The following is a 23,325-nucleotide window of genomic DNA, read 5'->3' on the forward strand; positions in this document are numbered from 1 at the left end:
CACTTTTTAATGGATATATATCATATGACCTATGAAATATAAATGTTATAAGGCTAATCATAAATTATAAGCTTTTCCTTAAGGAAATCAAACCTTTATGATTGTATGAACATTGACTCTGTAGATTGTTTTAGGTAGTATATAATTTTAATGATATTAATTCTAATCCATTAGCAAGGAATCTTTCGTTTTGTGTGTGTGTGTGTTCTTTATGTCTACTTTCATCAACATTTTACAATTTTGATTTTAGAGATATTTTACTTCTTTGGTTAAATTTATTCTTTTTTATAGAAAGCTTTTATTTGATATAAATTTCATAAGTACAACTATTGGATTATAGCGGTTTTCCCCCCCAATACCCGCCCTCCCATCCCCAAACCAACTCACCTCCTACTCCCTCTCCCTTCCCATTCTTCCCATTAATTCTCATAGTACAACACACTAAGGATAGAGGTCCTACAGGGGGAGCAAGTGCACAGTAACTCCTACTTATTTAACAATTGACATCTTTTTTTCCATGTGACTATTGTTTATGGGATTTCTTCTTGACTTCCTTATTGATAAGTTCACATCTGCATATAAATCCATTACTTTTTTGCATGTTGATTTCATAACCTGTAACTTTGCTGAAGTGATTTATAAGTTCTATTGGCTTTTTTTTTTTTGTGGAGCATTTAGGTATTTCCGTGTACAACATTATGTCATCTGCAAACATGGATATTTTGATTTTTTTAAGGCCTGAAGTAATTAAAAACTTACAAAAGTCTTTAGCCTACATGCATATATACACTTTTATCCACAAAGGATTTTGCAAGCTTAAAGTATTTAGAGGATACTATTTATATATATATATAATTTATCTCATAGGTATTAATACTAATGAGTAGCATTTATATTGTCTAAAATTAAGTCTATTGATAAGCATCTCTAACTTATAATATTAATAACCTGTTAACATTCGGCTTAATAGCATATTACTAGGTCTTTGAAGTTGCTTAATTTTATAAATAAAACTATTACACATCTATCTCTTTTTTTAATTTTTTTTTATTTTTTTGACAGGCAGTGGACAGTGAGAGAGAGACAAAGAGAAAGGTCTTCCTTTGCCATTGGTTCCAGCTCCAATGGCCGCCGCGGCCGGTGCACTGCAGCCAGCGCACCGCGCTGATCCGATGGCAGGAGCCAGGTACTTATCCTGGTCTCCCATGGGGTGCAGGGCCCAGGTACTTGGGCCATCCTCCACTGCACTCCCTGGCCACAGCAGAGAGCTGGCCTGGAAGAGGGGCAACCGGGACAGAATCCGGCTTCCCAACCGGGATTAGAACCTGGTGTGCCAGCGCCGCAAGGTGGAGGATTAGCCTAGTTGAGCCGCAGCACCAGCCTTATACATCTATCTTTTAAAAAGTACTCTTTTAAAACGTTATTGTCTTTGCTCTCTTTCTGATAGTACTGTATTAACTGTGATAATTAATTCACACCTGTCAAATCAAGGTGTGTTTATATAAAAATATTCCCAAGGATCTTAGGGATCACTTATTTAGTTACACTATAAAAACTGTAAAAGAAAGTGAAAGCATTAAATATACATCCTAGATTATTATCTCTGACAAGTCATTAATAAGCATATAAAGTTATGCTTATATAAAGTTATGCTTATAGATGGGAGTATTGACCCTAAATATACATGTGGATGCATTTAGCAACTCTAACTTACTGTAGAATTTTGGCTGAATTTTAAGTTCTTTGGAATAGAAACTTATAAGTCTCATAAAATCTATTGCAAGGATGGCTGCTAATAACATCCATTCCTATTTTCCCTGAGTTTTGAATGAGTCAAGGTAGACATGGAAGAAAGACATAATAAATAAAATCAAAATGTGAGCTTTATAGCTCAGAGTTGTTAGTCTTGGTGCTTAGCAACAGGAATTGCTTGCATTGCACTCCAGTTCATTGCAACCTTACCTAACCTGTCACATAAGGAGCAGGGCTTCTACTACTAAATTTGACATGTCTTCCTTGTGCAAGGGTCATGCTGATCTTCTCTATATGGTTCCAATTTTAGTATTTGTACTATAGAAGCAAGCACACTATTGCTAAATCAACATAACAGAGGACAGAACAGAACTCATTTTCCCTCCAAGCATCCTAAATACAAAAGGAGCAGGGGATATTCAGAGTTGAACCATGGTCATTAATTTCCTTCTTGCAATATTTTTCATCATGAAAGTCATGGTTGTATCACTTAAGGGGCAGTAAATGAGCTGAGGATAGGAACAGTGCTTTAACAAACATTTAGATTTTTGTTGTGGCTTGTGCTGTATCCTTGTAGTCTAAATTGAAACAAAACATTTTATCCCAGGGGAAAAAAAAAGATTAGGACAGAAAGATAGTACATACCCCATAATTGCTTTTTATTAGTTTTAAAAGATCTTGTCTTCAACAATACATACTGTGTAGATTAATTTTTCTTTTCATTTTTCAACCTAGAAACCTTTGGTATACAAAATTCATACACTTCATATATACAAATTTAGGAACATAATTATTCTTCCCACCCTTCCCTCCCTCCTGCTTACACTCCCACCATTCTTCCTCCTTCCTCTCCTCTTCCCATTCATATTTTTTTTACAAAGATCTATTTTCAATTAACTTTATACTCATAAGGTTACCCAACATTAAGGAAAGAGTTCATCAAATAGTATGAAAAAAAAAAAAAAACTGTTCCTCAACAGTTAAGACAAGGGTTGTTCAAAATCATCACATCTCATTTTAATAGATTATCTTTTAGGTACTCTTAATTACCACAAATCAGGAAAAACATGTGGTGTTTGTCTTTTTGAGATTGGCTTATTTCACTAAGTATAATGGTTTCCAGTTGCATCCATTTTGTTGCAAACAACAAGATTTCATTTTTTATCACTGTGTAATATTCCATGGTGTATACATATCATAATTTTATTATGCAATATTCAGTTGATGACCGTCTGGGTTGATTCCAAATCTTAGCTATTGTGAATCGAACTGCAATAAATGTACAGATGACTCTTTTAAAGCTGATTTCATTTCCTTTGAGAATATTCCCAGGAGTGGGTTGGCTGGGTCATATGGTAAATCTATATTCAGATTTCTCAATTATATCGATACTGCCTTCCACAGTAGCTGTACCAGTTACATTCCCATAAGCACTGGATTAGGTTACCTTTCCCCCAACATCCTCACCAGCATTTGCTATTTGTTGATTGCCATATGAAAGCCATTCCAACAGGGGTGAGGTGAAACCCCATTGTGATTTTGATTTGCCTTTCTCTGATAGCTAGTGATCCTGATCATTTTTTTTAACATGTCTGTTGGCCATTTGAATCCTCTTTTGAAAAATGCCTCTTCAAGTCATTTGTACATTCCTGAACTGTCTTGTTTGCTTTGTTGTTGAGTCTCTTGAGCTCTTTATAGATTCTGGTTATTAACCCTTTATCAGTTGCGTAGTTTGCAAATACTTTTTCCCATTCTGTTGATTGCTTCTTTACTTTGCTGAGTTTCTTTTGCAGGGCAGAAGCTTCTCAATTTGATGTAATCACATTTGTCAATATTGGCTTTCATTGCTGGTGCCTCTAGGGTCATTTCCAAATTCTATGTCTATGCCAAATTTCTTTCCCCAGTATTCTCTAATAATTTGATGGTATCTGGTTGTAAATTTAGGTCTTTGATCCATTTTGAGTGGATTTTTGTTTAAGATGTAAGGTAGGTGTCTGACTTCATACTTCTATGTGGGGAGATACAGTTTTAGGAATGAACATTGAGCAAGAAATTTCACCCATATAACATGAATGTGAATCTACTATAAAAATAACAAGATATTAGAGGATATGTCTATAAAATATATTTGCAGCAATTTTAGAGTTCTTCCTGAGGGTTTCAATTTTGTAAAATAACCTAAATTGTTTCCTTTTACTTGTTTACTCATGAGACAAAATCAAATAATTTTCTTTTTAATGAAGAAAAATCATACATTATTGAGAAGCAATTAATTCTGACAGATAATGGCTTTTCGGAGCAGTGAAGATAGACTAAAACACTTAATTATATGTAATGATATGAATTAAAAATACAAACCAAAAAGTGTAAAATTTACCTTTTTACTTAAAAAGTGAATATTATGAATATTATAAATTATAAACTCTCCTACTTCCTAGTCTCAAGTTTTCACAAGGCATTTCAGTATAGTGTAGTTAGGGAAGGAAAAAAATTTCAATTAAGAACACAAAAACATACAATTTGTTGAATTATTGAGTATCGTCAAACAATGTTTAGTAATTAAAGTTGCATTTTAGACATAAATGTTGCTATATAAAGCCTTATGGTGGAAATATTATTTTAAACATAGTAGAATGTTTGTGATAAATGGTCCCAGGGTTCCAAATTATTAAGCACAACATGTGGAAAGATTTTAGTGCATTTAATATACTTCAATAATTATTTTAGAATGCTGTGAAAACTAAAGTTATCAGAAAGAGAAGCAGCTTGACTTCTGGGGAGATTTTAGAAACATTAAACTAGATTTCCCACCATCAAAGATTTATGTGTAAGAGATTTGTACTCATTTCATTTTTAATTAGAGCAAACAACTTGCCCATCGGGTATCTAAACTTAGAATGTGTTTGACATCACAACACAGTTTACATTCTCTGCAGAAAAATTAAAGGATTTTCCCCCCACACTTCAAATCACCAAGCAAGACAGTTTGTCCAATTTACTCTAGGTTCTCAGTGGTATATTTATGTCTTCAGGGTTTATAACATCATTCCAGTTTTGCATTCTAATAAAAAAGATTTCTGTTCGAAATTCACATTTGTACCATCTTTGCAATTTTTCTTTAGATCTATAGGTCTAAAATCTTCTGAAGTAAAAAGCTTACCTAAAAGCCAGTTCACATGTGTTGCCTGCTGGAATAAATTGCTAAAGGGGACACACTAAGATGTAGAGAATCACACAAAATAGACTCATAAAACAAGGCTGATATTTGCTAAATTTAACTTTTAATGGCCATGATATAGGAATAATTTTAAATTTTGTAAAATGCAAAATGGCTTTCATATTTAAGAATATATGTTCCTTCATATATAAACCAAATCAGATATTTTGTATAATGTATTTTACCTAGAAATATTTTACATTTTGTTAAAATTTACTTATTAGAAAAGCACTGGGGAGGAGGTGGGGAGAAAGAGGCAGAAGGGGGAGAGAGAGAGAGAGTGAGAAAGGAACACAGAGAGAGAACAAGAGAGTGCTATCTTTTTTGCTGGGTTCATTCCCCCAAATGCATGCATATAGTGGTGCTGCACTTGGCTATGGGCTGAAGCTAGAAACCAGGACCCAGACCAGTCTCCCATGTGGGTGATGACAACCCTATTACTAGACCCAACATGGCTATCTCTCACTGTCTGTACTAGCAGGAATCTAGAATCAGGAGCTGGATCAGAAAAACGCAGGTAGCCCAATGAGGAGCATTGGTTTCCTAACGTGCATCTTAATTCTAAAGTCAAATGTCTACCTCAGCATATTTTAAATTAACCTATCGTTATTCTTAATTTTAACAGCATTTGATCCTGTTAGTATAAATGAATATTCTCCATCAATATTTACAAGATATAAGTTAATGACTCAGTAAATCTAAACTGAAAGAACTACAAAATATGCTGAATTATAATATTTGCTCAAAAATGGAAAAATACTGCTAATTATCATTGAGACCATTAACTATCACTTACCTTGCCTGAAATCCTTGTCTTGGTACAAAATTTAGAAATAGGGAAATAATTTATCTTCTTATGAGCTGTCAACATATTTTCTAATTTCAAACATATTTTTAAAGATGGCTTTCGTACTTTCAAAGGCAGAGTGACAGAAACACACATATATACACACACATAGATAATACAGAGAGAGACGGGGAGAGAGAGAGAGAGAGAGAGGGAGAGAAATCTTCCATTCAATGATTTACTCCCCAAATATCCACAACAGCCAGAGCTGCCTCAGGCCAAAGCCAGGAGCCAAGAACTCCATTCTGGCCTCCATAGGGGAGGCAGGGTCCTAAGTACTTGGGCCATTATCTAATGCTTTCCCAGGTGCATTAGCAGGAAGCTGATTCAGAACTGTAGTATACAGGACTTGAAGGGCACTCCAATAGGAAATGCCTGCATCACAAGTAGTGTCTAGATTGCTGTGCCACACCACCAGGCCCAATCTCCCATGGTTTTAACTATGAAATATACAGAACCTCCATAGTTGTAGAGGATAAGATATTCACTAACATATATTCCTACTCTTCCTATTTTTATCAAATTTAAATCAATGTGTTATCATCATCATATACTACTCTGAAGGCTAATATTAGAGTGCTTGATTTAAAGCAATGTTCATATGCAGTAATTCCACAAGTTTTATCAGAAACTGTAGCTTGATACTATGGTCATATAGCTTGCTTTTATGGCTGCATTTACATTTATCTGTACCTATATCTATCTACTTATGATGGATAAAAAATTCATTTACAGAACGATCAGCTTTCACTCAGATGCCAAGTCTAAGAACTTGCCATTTTATTATTACTTGTCTTTTGAAAAACCACTCATTTAACTTTTTTGTGCCTGTTTCATTTTTTGTGAAATTAAGATGAGAATAGCTATCTCATTATTTTTTCCTGAAACCATAAAATATTGGAAACCTTCTGGTATAGAATAAACTATAACTGTTATTTTTATTATTATTAATTATCATTTTTGAACTAAAGATTTTTAAGTGTTTGCTATTTTTGATATTATAGTGTTGAAATTGTGTTATGATTCAAAACATACCTGAAATAAAGTCATAAACATTCAGCTTTGTTTTTAGAGTTTGAAATTCTTCATGTTTATGTAGACTCCATAATTCAAATTAGATTCGCATACAGTTTAATTTGATTAGTGCTTCATTATTCACTCATTTGTTCTTTAATGGTATCTGTGTATTTTTCTAAAAGGTAAATTGAAATATGCCTTTTTTTTTTGGCTCAAAAATAACTATTGCTTCCACAATGAATCATCAGGTTAAATTTGAAATTTAAAGAAAGAAATTGTTCTATGGTAATGTTTTTAAACTGATAAATTAATGTTTGGTACATGGCTTAGAATTTGTGTGTACATTTATGTATATTTGTGTCTGTATGTGTGTGTGTTTATGTTTGCTCAATTTAAAAATAAAATAGCTTTCCATTTGGACACATTTGGCTATGGTTGAAGAGTGCAGATGATTCTGATTTATCGCATATGTTACTACCTTATATTAAGCTCACACATTAGAGTCTGAACATCACGTTATTGTTTGAAGTAAACTATAATGTTAAACATGCATATCATGACCCATAATCCAGCTTTTGGAATAATTAAACAGGGAGTGATTCCTAACATCTATTAAAGGTAAAATAGAATAAAGAATATCAGCAAAAATACAACAGGAAAAATGTGCACCAATAATTATGTATAATAAAATACAAAGAAATAATGTTAGAATTAAATTCAACCATAAAAATAATCTGCTTATGTGTAAATGGTATGAATATATACTCAAATATCAGAGCAGAAAGGCTTTATATAAAAGCAAGACAAATAGTTATGCTATCCAGAAGCAATGCATGTTCAAAATAAAGATATACACATTGTAATAGTAATGGGCACTTTGTTAACATAAGTAAAGAAATTCTATCTCATTACTGGACATCAATTTCAAATCAAAGGATATAATCAATATTAAAGGAGTTAATTTTTCAGCTTCAAAGAGTCCAGTTATTTAGGATGTTAAGTGTTGATGCTCCAAATCAACAAGACATCAAAATATGTGAGGCAAACAGTGACAAAACTACAAGGAAAACATTCAACAAAACAGATACTCAACAACGAAATAACCCAGTACCCTAAAGACAAATATAATGTTTTCTCTCATCTGTGATAACTGAAAAGAGTACAATAAATGTAATACAGATTAGCAAAATGGACATTTTGAGATTTTATTACTGTTTTCAGCCCTTAACTCTACAGTGCTGCTGTTTTTTAATCTATTTGTTCAGTTATTTACTTAGTGGAGGGTTGAGCTTATGATAATAAAGCAAACTTAAAGCATGTCATTGTAAATTTAGAAGAAAGGAAGGAGGGTGAAGGACGAGTGCATGCACAGGAGGGAAATGTCACTATGCTCCTATCATCTGTCTATATGAAGTACATGTAATTTTTCTGCTAATATAAATGAAAACAATGAAAAAAAGAACAAATTATTACTAGTACCCCAAGAGTCCCCATTACCCCCTCCTGCTAGCCATTTGTAGTTCATCCTTTGGAAAATGCCTCTTCATATCCTTAACCCATTTGTTAACTGGATTCTTTGTTTTGTTGTTGAGTTTTTTGATCTTCTTATATACTGTGGATTTTAATCCTTTATCAAATGGATAGTTTGCAAATATTTTCACCCACTGTGTTGGTTCCTCTTCATTTTGTTGATTACTTCCTTTGCTGAGCAGAAGCATCTTCAATTGATGTGATCCATCCCTCTATTGTTGCTTTTATTGTACATGTTTCTGGGGTCTTGTCCAAGAAATCTTTTCAAGGCCAATGTATTGCAGCCTTTTCTCTATATTTTCCTCTAATAATTTGATGGTTTCAGGCCTTAAAATTAGATATTTGATCCATTATGTGTTGATTTTTTGGTAAAGGATGTAACAGAGGGGTTTTGTTTAAAACTGCCACAGGTGGAAATGGAGTTGAAGTCCCTCATTTTTATTTAACTGGTGTGTATGCCTCCTTTTAGACCCATTAACATTTGTTTTATACAACTGTCTTACCATTGAGTGTGTATACAATTTAGTCACATCTTGTTAAATTGATCCATTAACCATTACATAATGTCTTTTTTATCTCTTTTAACAGTTTTTGTCTTAATGTCTATTGTGTCTGATATGAGTGTTGTTACTCATGTTTTCTCTTGATTTCCATTTGCACAGAATATCTTTTTTCAAACTCTTCACCATCAGTCTGTTTGTATCTTTACTTGTAAAGTGTGTTTCTTGTGGGCAGCATGTAGATAAGTCTTGTTTTTTATATATTCTGCCAGTCTACATTTTTTATTGAAGAATTTAGTCCATTTACCTTCAATGTTATTATCATTAAGTAGTAAGTTAGTCATGCTATTTTTCTATAAATATTCCTATTGTTTGTTTGGAATCTCCTTTGTTTTCCAACTAAGAGGTTTTTTGCCTTCAAATTCTTTCAATTTGCTGATTGTCTTTCTCTGTTTCTGTTTGTGGTACATATTTAAGTATCATTTCTAAGACTGGCTGGCTGGTGACAAATTCTTTCAGTTTTAGCATAGAAAGTATTTCATATTCATTTATGTATAAGAGCTTCACTGTAAAGCATTCTCGGTTGACAGTTTCTTTGAGGGCTTGGACTATATCTCACCATTCTCTCTTGGCATGTAGTTTCTTTTTAGTAATCTGATGTTAATTCCATGAAGGCCCATTTGTAATTTCTCTCTTGTAAGCTTTAGGATATTCTCCTCAAGTTTTACTTCTGAGAAATTGACTATAATGTATAATGGTGAGGATCTTTTATGATCATGCCTATTTGGGGTTCTTGAATGTCTGTATCTTTCTCCAAATTGAGGAAATTTCCTGCTGCTATTTCACTGGACATATTTTCTGAGCCATTCTATTTCCAGACCTTCAGGAACTCCTAAGTCTCATATATTTTGTTGTTTGAAGGTATCTCATACCTGAACACTGTTTTTAGTACTTCTAATTTTTCTTCCTTACTTTTATATGACTCAGATATTTCAAAAGATCTATAGTGTAGATTGCATATTCTTTCTTTTACATCAGTGAATCTGTTGTTAAGATTTTATGCCAGCCGGCACCACAGCTCACTAGGCTAATCGTCCACCTGTGGCACCAGGACTCCGGGTTCTAGTCCTGGTTGGGGCACCGGTTCTGTCCCAGTTGCTCCTCTTCCAGTCCAGCTCTCTGCTGTGGCCCAGGAAGGCAGTGGAGGATGGCCCAGGTGCTTGGGCCCTGCAGCCACATGGGAGACCAGGAGGAAGCACCTGGCTCCTGATTTCAGATCAGTGTAGCGTGCTGGTCATAGCAGCCATTTGGGAGGTGAACCAATGGAAGGAAGACTTTTCTCTCTGTCTCTCTCTCTCACTGTCTAACTCTGCCTGTCCAAAAAAAAAAAAAAAAAAAAGATTTTATGCCATATTTTTATTTGACTTATTGAATATCTCATTTCTAATATTTTGTTTTTCAATATCTCTATTTCTTTACTGAATTTTTCATCCATGTAATGAACAGATTTACTAATTTCATTTAGCTGTTTCTGAGTAATACTTTTTCAAGCATTTCATCAATCCCCCTTGTTCAAAATCCAATATTAATGTAATATTATTTTCCTTTGAGGGAGTCATAGTGCCTCCCTTGTCCGTGTTTATTGTATTTGTATGTCGATTTTTGCACATTTGGGGGATGTGTTGTTTCTATCTTTTCCAGAAATTAAAGGCTTTATTCCTAGAAATAATGTGTTTGAGACTCAGTGGAATGCCTGGGGTTCACATGTGAGCTCCAGGTTTGTGTGCTGAATTGATCCAGGGAGCCCTGGCACTGTTTGTGGGTAGGGCAAGAACTTTGAGTGATATCCAAGATGAATGTAGTGGAGTGCCTTTGGCTACAGTCATGGGAGGAAAGGGATATTGGAGCCAGCTATTGTGCTTGTAGTTCAGACCTTTCTTTGTGCCGGGGTGAACTAACAGATTCAGAGCACACTGTGAGCCCACAGTGCCAGCACAGCCATAGTAGCCTTTCCCTCATATTTCATTAGTTACAAATAGTCATTGTCAGGATCTCCCCTTCCGGGAACTGGCCAGGTTGCCATGAAGGAAGAGTAGAGGAGACTGAGGAAGGTCAAGCTAAACACACTTTAATTGATACTCTAGGCGACTAGGAGGAGAGATCACTCAAGCCTACTCCTGCAGACACTGGGCACTACGGACCAGGAGCTTCTCCCCACGGGCACTAGGCACTATGGACCGGGAAGAGAGGCTGAGCAACCTCTGGTTTATAGCATCTGAGGGTCCCCTTATATACAGTTTCTAGAGGCTAGCCCTGCCCACATTCTGACCTCCCAGGGTCCCGTAGTCATGGCAACGGCAGTTTGTGGTTAGGCCATCTAGTTAGGCCTCCCGTTTTCAAATCTTACCAGCTAGGGTGGTTACCTTGCTTTTCTTTCAAGCTGTGCAACTGCGCAGTTACTTTCTTTCAAAGGGCGCTACAGTTACTTTGTTTCAAAAGGCGCTACAATTACTTTCTCCATGAATGGTTCCCTAACAGTCATGATCATTTTCAAATTTAACCAATTGCAATAAATATGATATCTTATTTGAAAGGTGTAACACAGGAAATGATCATTGGTTAGGCACCTAATTGGAGAAGCTGTAAAACCTAGCAAAATAGATAATTGCTTATTTATTTAAAAGAATAGTAAAATAGTTGTATAATTTAATAATAGAAGAGATGATTTTTCTATTAATGAAAGATAGGAGTTTATTTCTGGTAGTTTCTCTGGAAACTTTCATATCACTTCATCGAGGAAATCCTATATTATATCTTTTTATTAAATAACTATTTTGCATATTAAATATTAATTTTAAACTTCATTTAAACAAATGAGAATAATACTAAATAAATAAAGCTAATATTTAAGTGATTTTTGTTAAAATATTATGCTTAATAATTGTGACAAGAGTTAACAGAGTACATGGATCATCTAGAGTTGATTCTACAAACTCATTATCTTGAAAAAAATCCATACATGTGTTTTGTTATGATTATTGTAAATTATGGATCCTTGTTCAACTTATTGTTTGATAAAATTAAAAAGTGGCTAATTACAGAGTTCAACCAACAATACTAGAACAAAAAAAAAATACTAAAATGGATAAAGTATTACATTGTACATCAACCGTCAGGACAAGAGCTGATCAAGTCACTGTTTCTCATGGTGTCCATTTCATTTCAACAAGTTTCCCCTTTGGTGCTCAATTATTCTTAGGTGTTTAAATTTTAACTGAAAAGTGATCCCTGTTAGGAATTTGGAAAACATTATGCTGAATGAAATAAGCCAATCCCAAAGGGACAAATACCACTTGTTCTCCTTGATAGGTGACAACTAACTGAGCACCAAAAAGGAAACCTGTTAAAGTGAAATAAACACTAGGAGAAACAGTGACTTGATCAGCCCTTGCCCTGACTGTTGATGAGCAACTTGATATGTTATCCCTCTTAGTATTTTTGTTTGTTTGTTCTACTTAATACTTTTGGTTGAATACTGTAATCAACTCACAATTATTCTTAAGTGCTGAAACTTAACTGAAAAGTGATCGCTGTTAAATATAAGAGTGGGAATAAGAGAGGGAAGAGATGTGCAATTCGGGACATGCTCAAGCTGACTTACCTCAAACGGTAGAGTTAGAAACATACCAGGGGATTCCAATTCAATCCCATCAAGGTGGCATGTACCAATGCCATCTCACTAGTCCCAGTGATCAATTTCTGTTTACAATTGATCATAATGATAGGACTACGAACCAAAGGGATCACATAAACAAGAATAGTGTCTGAAAATACTAGCTGATAGAATCAAAAAGGGAGAGAATGATCCAACATGGGAAGTGAGATACGCAGCAGACCCATAGAATGGCAGATGTCCTAGACAGCACTCTGGCCTCAGAATCAGCCCTTAAGGCATGCGGATCGGATCCGGCTGAAAAGCCCATGAGAGTATTTCAGGCATGGAAAGCCAAGACACTCTGGAAAAAAAAAAAAAAAAAACTAAATGAAAGATCTCCGCGAATGAGATCCCAGTGGAAAGAACGGGTCATCAAAGAAGGAGGTACCTTTCTCTGAAGGGAGGAAAGAACTTCCACTTTGACCATGGCCTTGTCTAAAAATTATCAGAGTCAGTGAACTCAGGGGGCTTCCATAGCCTTGGCAGCTCATGACAAGAGCCTAGGGTGATTACTGAGGCCATAAACAAGAGTGTCAATTTATAAAGTCAACAACAGGAGTCACTGTGCACTTACTCCTCATGTAGGATCTTTGTCCTTAGTGTGCTGTACATTGAGATTTAATGCTATAACTAGTACTCAAACTATTTTTCACTTTATGTTTCTGTGTGGGAGCAAACTGTTGAAATCTTTACTTAATGTATGCTAAACTGATCTTCTGTATATAAAGAGAAATGAAAATGAATCTTGATGTGAATGGAAGGGGAGAGGGAATGGGAAAGGGGAGAGTTGTGGGTGGGAGGGACGTTATGGGGTGAAGCCATTGTAATCCAGAAGCTGTACTTTGGAAATCTATATTCATTAAATAAAAGTTAAAAAAAAAAAGAATTCAGAATCTGGGGGCCATTGCTGTGGTGTAGCCAGTAAAGAGCTTCCTGCAATGCTGGCATCCTATATGGACACTGGTTTGAGTTCCAGCTACTCTATTTCCAATCCAACTCTCTGCTATGGCCTAGGAAAGTAGCAGAAGATGGCTCAAATGCTTGGGCCTCTGCACCTGCATGGGAGAACTGGAAGAAGCTCCTGGCTCCTGGCTTTAGACAAGACCAGTTCTGGTAGTTGTAGCCATTTGTGGAATGAACCAGCCAGGACTAGAACCAGCATCAGCTCTGAAGACATCTGATTAACCTACTGAGTCACAGCACCAGCTCCTGGATGCCTTACTTTAAAATCTTTATACCACCTACAGTTTATTTTGATATAAGGAGTGAGCAAGTGTCCAGCTTCTTTTTTACTTGATGATTATCTGTCTGTCACTGTATCACTGGCTGAATAATTCTTTTCTTACTGATTTAAAATGCTTTATTTTGTATATTGGCATCTGTATTTGGATTAATCAATGGATACTTTTTATTTTTCTCTACTAATCTTTGTATTAATATCTAGCATTTGAAAGTTCAGAATCAAGCTCTATTGTGCATTTTTCTAATTTGTAGGAATAATTAAAAAGTGGCTAAGGTAAATGTGTTTATTTGTTAATAAATTTAACTACTAAGATTATAATTCTTCAAAGCCCAGAGCAGAAACTCAGTAAAAATTAGTTTAATCACTAAATGACATCATTTACCAAGTATTTCCTAAAACAATTTGCTATCATTTATTTAATACGAAATATAACATTGAAGTTGGTACTTTTTCTTTCATATTACTGACAGGCTGACATAGGTTAAATTTTTTTTCCTGGAGATAGACAGTAATTGACAATTCATTTTGTGCCAGGAATGCTTCCATTTGGGTTGACAAGTATTACTAAAAGAAACAAACTAGATATCTTTCTGCTTATAAGTGACATAATCAATAGCAATCATTGAAAAGAACAGTTTGGCTGGTGCTGTGGTGCAGTGGGTTAATGCCCTGGCCTGAAGCGCTGGCATCACATATGGGCGCCAGTTCGAGACCCTGCTGCTCCACTTCTGATCCAGTTCTCTGCTGTGGCCTAGGATAGCAGTAGAAGATGGCCCAAGTCCTTTGGCCCCTGCACCCACGTGGGAGACCCAGGGCTTTGGATTGGCACAGCTCCGGCCATTGCACCCATCTAGGGAGTGAACCAGCAGATGGAAGACCTCTCTCTCTCTCTCTCTCTGCCTCTCCTCTCTCTGTGTCACTCTGACTTACAAATAAATAATCAAATAAATCTTAAAAAAATGAAAAAAAGAACAGTTGAAACATTGGCTAGTTGTCATTAAACAGAATTTTTTTCTCAACTGTGGGAGTTACATCTGTCTGTTAGTTCATATACAATGTAACTCTCTCTAATTACAACACAAAAATCTTTTATATGAAACTGTTAACTATGCTTTGGCAATGGCATCACATCTTTGACCATTTGAATATTTCAATTAGATATTTATATAGTCTAAGCTATCTATTTGAAATGATCTGAATCTCTATAACATAAACAGGGCATTTCAGGGCAGGTGCTCAGTGTAGTATTAGGATACCAGTTGGATGTCCTCATCCCATTTTGGTGTGTCTGAGTTCTAGTCCCAATTATGCTCCTAATTTAAAACCCCTGATATTACACACCATGGGAGGTGGCAAGTAACCGCTCAATTGATTGGATTTCTGCCACTCACTTGGGTTACCAAGACTGAGTCCCTGACTCCCAGCAGCACCCTTGCCTATCCCCAGCTGTGTGGGCATTTAGGGAGTGAACCAGCAGATTAAAGATATCTTTTTCTCTTTGTTTCTCTCTCCATCTGCCTTAGAGTATATACCTTTATCTTATATTAAAGCTGTAGAAGTGTGTTCTATGTCCTGTTTTACTGTTGGAATGTAAAGCCAATTGCCTTTGAAAAATATTTTTCCTTCTTTTTTTATTGAAATTGCCTATAGTCTACAAAAGGCAAGGAATCTCATTTGAATATAGTAAAAGGATTAGTCATTATTCATGCATAGAAAACATTGAGGATTCATTGGTGTCAGTGATAGACGGATAGACTGCTGAGAAACCATTTGAGATTTCTGTGATTAGGTTAGACAGGTCCCAACTCCTATTAGTGAGCATTTCCTTGTTCTGTTACAGAGATGAGGCAGCTGTCTTCCTCACATTTCCCCGGGTGCTGCTTGCTTTAACTAAGCCTGTAACATTTTCGACAAGCAAATCAGGAAGGACTTTGTGGACAGATGGTGAGATTGCCTATGCATTCTCATTTACATGCAACCTTGGTTTGTAACTGTACTTGAGCCATATGCAAGGTTTTTTGCATTCCCTTTGGATTGGTTTTAAGGGCTAGGCAGACAAGTCAAATCTAACTTGGTCCATGCTTTCATAATGTGATTTAATTCAATGGAGTTATGCAAAGTGTTTATTGAAAAATCTTTGGAACTAAAATCTCCACCGATTGCAAAATATTGACACTAAGCATGGCTAGTGAAGAGAACGCCTTGGAGACTTCTTCATATAGGACGTGAAGAATTAGATTCAATTTACAAGCTAACGTAATAGGAATATGTAAACAACCCAACTCTACTTAGAAATTCAAATCTCCTAAGCCTAATGCTGGGTTATTAAAGTGAATAAATTTATTATTTAATCATAAATATGCTGTTATGCCACAATGCTGGCCTCCTTGGCCTAGTGTTTAAAAGGTTGATTGGGAAACCTATGTGCCATATTAGAGAACTTGGATTCCAGTTTTGATTTGGTTATTTGGCTCCTCATTGCCTCCTTGGCAGTGCAGACCCTTGGAGGCTGTAGTAATGGCTCAGGCATTGGGAGATTAGTATTGAGTTCACAGTTTCTAGCTTAAGCCTGGTTCAGATCTGGTATTGTGGGTATTGAAAGAGTGAACCAACCACCAAATGGGAGCAATAAGTTTCTTATATGTCTCTTTTGAAGATGCTCAAATAATTTAGGAAAATTATTTTTCATTATACAAGAGAATACAGAATAGTGAAAATTTTGAAAAAGTATATCCACAACCCAAAAAAGATTATTAGTATTTATACATGTATTTCTATATATTAAACATGATTTAGAAAAGTCAGTATAAACAAATTAATGTCTTATTTTCTTACTAAACTCTATATTTGAGAAATGTCCCCAAGCAAATTCAATTCATTTCAAAAGCATTTATTAATTGCTGGAAACATAAATTTTATGTATGAAATTTATCCAGCAATGGTCTATTGTAGAAGATTACCATTTATATGTCTTCACTATTGAGAAAATAATTTTATTGTGAACATTTTGGCATAAATATTCCTTATTTGTATATATAATATCCTTAGGAAATATTTCTAGACTAGAAACAATTGATGAGAGAGATTTTTATGTTTTTTTTTTTTGCATAATGCTAAATTGTCTTCATTAAAGTTTATAATGTTTTATTCTATCAACACTAGTGTATGTCAATTAAGATCCATTTGGTTGCAAATTATATCTAATAATAATATTACTTGCATTTTCTCAAAAATAAAAACCTTGAATTATTGCTGATTGATTCTGCAGCCAAATGTCTTAAGAATCCAACTATTTTCCCCCTGCTATGTGAATTTCAGGCTTGAATTTATTTGTATGTTACCAGAATTCTGAGAATTATAGAAATTTATATTTTTAGCCATCATGGAAGCATGGCAATCCCTAAAGGGAAAAAAAAATTATAATCCATGATTTTCTATGATTATTTCTTCAGAGAATAAAAATTCTCTAGAAAAAAATTGACAGAGGCTAGCATTGCAGCTCAATAGGATAATCTTCTGCCTCTACTGGTTGGGGCGCCAGATTCTGTCCCGGTCGCTCCTCTTCCAGTCCAGCTCTCTGCTGTGGCCCGGAAAGGCAGTGGATGGTCCAGTCCTTGGGCCCTGCAACCACATGGGAGACCAGGAGAAGCACCTGGCTCCTGGCTTCAGATAAGCGTGGTGCGCAGGCTGCAGCGGCCATTGGGGGGTGAATGGAAAAGGAACACCTTTCTCTCTGTCTCTCTTTCTCTCTCACTGTCCACTCTGCCTGTCCAAAAAAAAAAAAAAAAAAAAAATTGACAGAACGCATTTGTTTGTAACTCATGTCCTAGCATTTAGTTAAATTTATCAAGTAAAAATTGAGATGTAAATCTCCCCAATTTCTATCAGTGTCAGGGGTACTTTGGTCCCAAGGTGAGATAGGGTGATGGATTTGTTAGGTCTTCCAGATACAATAAGAATCAGAAGATGCTTTCTACTGTGAGTCACGTAAAGAAAGCAAACATTTTCTTTTAGAAATGTCTGGATAGGTGTTTCTCTATACGTCTTTTGCCAGCATTGGGCTATGTGTGTATTTATGAACCAATAGTAACTAGCAAGAATGATGAGATAACCTCAGATAAAGTGCTTGGAAATAATGTTGGATTCAAGTCATTCCTAGGAACACAGTTGTGTGGGAAATGCCAAAGTTCCCAGAGGGAAGTCTGTGAAAGTTATATATGTTTCCTAGATAAATCAGTTTACATTTGCTCTCCTTGACTAATTGTCCCAATATAATACTTAATAGAATTAGTGAAGGTCAATATCCTTGTCTCATCACTTTTACAAATGAAAAATAATTTAATCTTACACCATTAGTTATGTGACCTGTTTGTTTCTCAAAGATTCTTTTACCATGTTTAGGATACATCTTCTGTTACTGAATTTTTTAAAATCAAGAATGATGATAGACTTTCATAGAATAGGCCTTTTATATTGGTAGAGATATTGAACACATGGTTTTCTTTTAGTGCTGATGATATTAATTCTTCCAATGTACAAACATGGAAGATTTGTCCATTTTTTGGTGTCTTCTTCTATTTCTTTCATTAATATATTGTAGGTTTCATCATAGAATTCTTTCACCTCCTCAATTAAATTTATTCGAAGACATTTAAAATTCTTGTAGCTATTGTGAGTGGACTGATCTACAAGTTCTATCTCAACCATGACATTGTCTGTGTATACAAAGATTATTGCTATTAATTGTTGATTTTATATCCTGACATTTTATCAAATTCATAAAAGATTATGAGTTCCAACAGTCTCTTAGTGTAGTTTTGGTTCCCCTACATATAGAATCATGCCATCTGCAAACAAGGATTATTTGCCTTCCTCCTTTCTAATCTGTATCCCTTTGATTTCTTTTTTCATGCCTAATGGTCTGGATAAAACTTCCAGGACTGTATTGAACAGCAATGCTGCAAGAGGACATCCTACCTGGTTCTGGATCTTAGTGGAAATGCTTTCAAACACTCCCTGTTCAATAAGATACTGGTTATGGTTTTGTCATAAATTGCCTTAATTGTGTTGAGAAATATTCCTTCTATAGCAATTTTGCTGAAGTTTTGATCATGAAAGGATGTTGATTTGCTCATAATTTGGGTGTTGGTCATGAGTGTGTGCAGATGACTAAAAGTGTGTATATTTGTGTGTATTTTTTGGTATGTATGCTCTATTTCAGTAAAATGTTTAACAATTTTGGAAACTAATATTTATCTTCTAACATCATAAAAATTTCAAACTTCATTTTATTTTTTCAGGGATAAAAATATCAATAAAACTAAGTTAGAAACAGCAGAGGTAGAAAAATATTTCAAAGAACCTGCATTGACCTTACTTGGCTCTTTGTTTACAGGGCTTTCCTAAGAACTCTGTGCAAGGGCAGGCATTTGGCACAGTGGTTGGGTCACTGCTTGAGATATCCATAACCCGTGTCATAGTGCCTAAGTTTGTGTCTTTGTTATTTTCTGATATAGCTTAATACTAATGTATATTCTGGGATATAGCAAATGATAGCTCAAATATTTATACCCCTACCACATACAAAGGAGATTTGGGAATTCCAGGCTTCTGTATTTGAACTGATTCAATCCCACTTGTTATTTGCATTTCGACAGTGATCTAGATGATTTAAGATATCTCTCCATCTATCTATTTATCTATCTTTATCTTTTGTTCACTCTGTCTCTCTGCATTTCAAATAAATAAATAAAATACAAGATTTATTAATTAATTAAAATCTTTTATGAGAGACACAATCAAATCAGCCACTTCATAAGTCCTCAGATTCCATGGAGTTTCTAGTTTTAATTACTAATAATAATGCCAGTGATAATTTCTGTTTTGTTTCTTCAGAGAAGATTAATGACAAGACTTTTTTAATGCAGAGAGATAGAGACAGAGGAAGACAGAGAGATAGATGGAAAGAAAATCTCCTATCTGCTGGTTCCCTCCCCAAATTGCCAGGCTAGGCCAGATCAAATCCTGGAGCTAGAATCTCAATCCAGGTCTTCCTCATGAGTAGTAGGGATCCAATTACTTGTGCATTCACCTCCTGAATTCCAGAGTGCCCATTAGCATGAAGCTGGAACGCAATGCAAAGCTGGACTATAACCCAGGCATTCTAATCTGGGGTGTGGGCACCCCAGCAGCTGTTTAACTGCTGCAACAAATGCCCTTCACTTTCTCAGACTTTTGATCAGCGTGCTCCCCCTTCTATCTGCCAGGAATGCAGGCTGAACTAAAATCTCCAAAACCAAAGATTTTGAGATGGATGTTTGGGTATTACATGTTTCTAGCTACTAAAATGAATACTTTATGTTGCAAAATTAATTTTTGTGCTTTCTTAAATTGTGATATTCATAAGTATATTTTAATCAAATGACAAACCTTTATGTAAACAAAAACATTTAGAAATACTATCCTATTTTAAGGGAGAATGTTTTTTTTCACAATTGCTCAACTCCATCCCAAGAACAATAATAAAAGGCAAAATAACAGTTGTACTACAATAGAATCAAGCTTGGAATATATGACTCAGTATGATATCCAAAAGAATTTTGTATCAAACCCCAGAACAAAAATACCTACTCATTTATATTTTCTACAGTTTTGGACAATATTTTAGAGGGAAGGCAGAAGCCATGATGATGACAAAAAACTTACTCTTCTGGGGCTGGTGCCGTGGTGCACTAGGTTAATCCTCCTCCCTGAGGCTCCAGCATTCCTTATGGGTGCCGATTCTAGTCCAGCTCCCTGCTGTGGCCTGGGATAGCAGTGGAAGATAGCCTAAGTTCTTGGACCCCTGTGCCCACGTGGAAATCTGGAGGAAGCTCCCGGCTCCTGGCTTCGGATCAGCGCAGCTCCGGCCATAGCGGCCATTTGGAGAGTGAAACAATGGAAAGAAGATCTTTCTCTCTATCTCTCTCACTGTCTGTAACTCTAACTGTCAAATAAATGAATAAAATCTTAAAAAAAAAAAAAAAAACAAAACTTACTCTTCTGGTTGATAAACTTACTTCCAAAAGGAAGTAGATTTGAAAAGAGGAACAAGCCCAGTTAAGTTTCCTAAGTATACCATGGAGATTTTATACATTATTTGAAAGGTAGAGCTACACACACACAGAGGGAGGGAGACCTTCCATCTACTGGTTCATTCCCCAAATGACCACACCAGCCATTGGCGCCAGGACCTTCATCTGAGTCTCCCGTGTGCAGGGGTCCAAGTACTTGGGCCATCTTCTGTTGCTTTCTCAAGCAATTAGCAGGAAGTCAGATCAGAAGTAGAGCAGCCAGGACATGAACTGCACCAATATGGGATTCCAGCATCACAAATGTCAGCTCAACCTGGTATGCCACAGTGCCAGTTCCCACATTTCTGATTTCTAAGAGATTTTAGATGAGTACCCTCTTACTTCCTCTCTACATTTGGGGAGAGTGTAGCCACTTCCCCAAAAGGCTATAAATCCTATGGCTGGACAAGGCCAACACTTGAAATTAGGAACTCAGTACATGTCTCCTACATGGATGGCAATGAATCAAGTACTTGAGGCATCACCTCCCAAGGTACACATTAGAAAAAATAAGAAATTCGGAGCAAAGCCAGGACTTGTACCCAGGAACTCTGAAATGGGATACAGGCATTCTAAATGATGACATTTGGATCAAACTATCACCCCTAAAAACTGTTCAAAATAATTATTTGTCCATCTTTATTTAAACCATATTCAACTTTGCTTTATTTCATATTTGCTTTATTTCTTTCATATATTTATACAGTTTTAGTTTCTCTCTCATTGCAAAAGTACTTTATGACTAGTAGCTATAATTAGTGGTATCCATGGTGAATACTAAAATTTCTATAAAGCCTATAATAGATATATAAATATATTAAAAATAAATATGTATGAACAATATTGAAAAAATATGCCTCTTCACCATAAGATATAAATAAAAGATGGGATATGCTTTTGGATATTTGGGTCAACTTTTTCAAAAATTGAAAGAAAATTCCTTCTAAAATTACTGTAAATATCTCATGCAAAATTAAGTGAAGTGATATTTACAATTAAGTGCAAAGAGGGGCCGGCACTGTGGCTCACTTGGCTAATCCTCTGCCTGCAGAGCTGGCACCCTGGGTTCTAGTCCCGGTTGTTCCTCTTCCAGTCCAGCTCTCTGCTGTGGCCCAAGAGGGCAGTGGAGGATGGCCCAAGTGCTTGGGTCCCTGCACCCGCATGGGAGACCGGGAGGAAACACCTGGCTCCTGGCTTTGGATCGGCGCAGTGCTGGCTGTGGAGGCCATTAGGGGAGTGAACCAAGGGAAGGAAGACCTTTCTCTCTGTCTCTCTCACTAACTCTGCCTGTCAAAAAAAAAAAAAAAAAAGTATGAAGAGGGTTTATCTCTGATAAATCAAATACTTCATAGTATAGGACATACTTAATATGTCCTAGAGGAATCTCAGCTTGGAAGTGTCATCTTCTACCATTTCCTTCTATAAGCTCCTTCAACTCCTCAATTTGTAGGAACAAGAAATGAGGAGTATGGACTCGCTGAAAACATACACACATAAATTCAGAGGTCTTGGATACACAACCCCAGTTCCCCCATCAGCATCAATTAGAAAAGTATACCAAACTGTTATATAACTGGAAAGGGTATTAAAGTGAATATAGAAATAGCTTTTGAAATGGAGATTAGGATTACATTTTTAAAGTAGACACAGAAACAAAGCTAAAAAAAGGCAATGAATTGATGATTCAATCAAATTAAAATATAAACTTTGTAAAGCTGAAAAGGACTTGAACAAATTTAAAATGTTTTATAGAAAGGAAAATAGGTGAAATTTATATATATATTATAAAATATTAACATTTAAAATTTATGCAAAATATCCCCAATCAGTAAGAAAAGAGACCACCCCTTAAAGAGAAAAGTTTGGAAGATACCATCAAAATAGACACATTAAATGCTAAAGCCTTATTGTTGTTAAGTCATAAATGGAATCATTTTCATTTTTTGTGCACCTCTGCCCCAGGGAATTCAATGCAGTGTATCGTCGCTCCCCCTCCTCACGGAGGAACGACACTAAACCCTGCCTTGTTCTTTTGTCTGCTCGGCCCTTCCCGGGTTTGCTGCTGGTTCTTCCCGGGTTGGCTGCCGTCCTTCCACCTCCGTGGAAGGGCGGTTCCCCCTGCCACTTTCCCCACTTCCACGGGGGAGCGGCACACCGCCGGCCGGCTCTCTCGGGGGCTGCTCAGGTGTTCCTTCAGATAGATGTTCCTGGTGCATGTTGTCTCTCTCCTCCTTTATAGTCCTCTTCCACCAATCCCAACTCTGCTACCCACACGCCGAGTACGCTGCTCTCCTCCAATCAGGAGCAGGATCAGCTCCTGCAGGTCATCACTCAAGTTGGCGAGAGGCAGCTGTGTAGAAGCTGTTTACTCTTCTCCCAGCGCTATATTGTG

The 23,325-nt window shown here is 36.0% G+C and overlaps 1 non-coding gene across 1 annotated transcript; it reads right to left on the minus strand.

Annotated features, from left to right (window-relative positions):
- Nucleotides 1–1,979: 1,979 nt before the first annotated feature.
- LOC127492919 (U6 spliceosomal RNA) lies at nt 1,980–2,086 on the minus strand. The gene has a single exon (XR_007922737.2). It is a non-coding gene; the product is annotated as a U6 spliceosomal RNA (small nuclear RNA).
- Nucleotides 2,087–23,325: the final 21,239 nt, after the last annotated feature.

The sequence above is a fragment of the Oryctolagus cuniculus genome, chromosome 14 (assembly GCF_964237555.1).
Source record: "Oryctolagus cuniculus chromosome 14, mOryCun1.1, whole genome shotgun sequence".
In the NCBI taxonomy this organism is placed as follows: Eukaryota; Metazoa; Chordata; class Mammalia; order Lagomorpha; family Leporidae; genus Oryctolagus; species Oryctolagus cuniculus.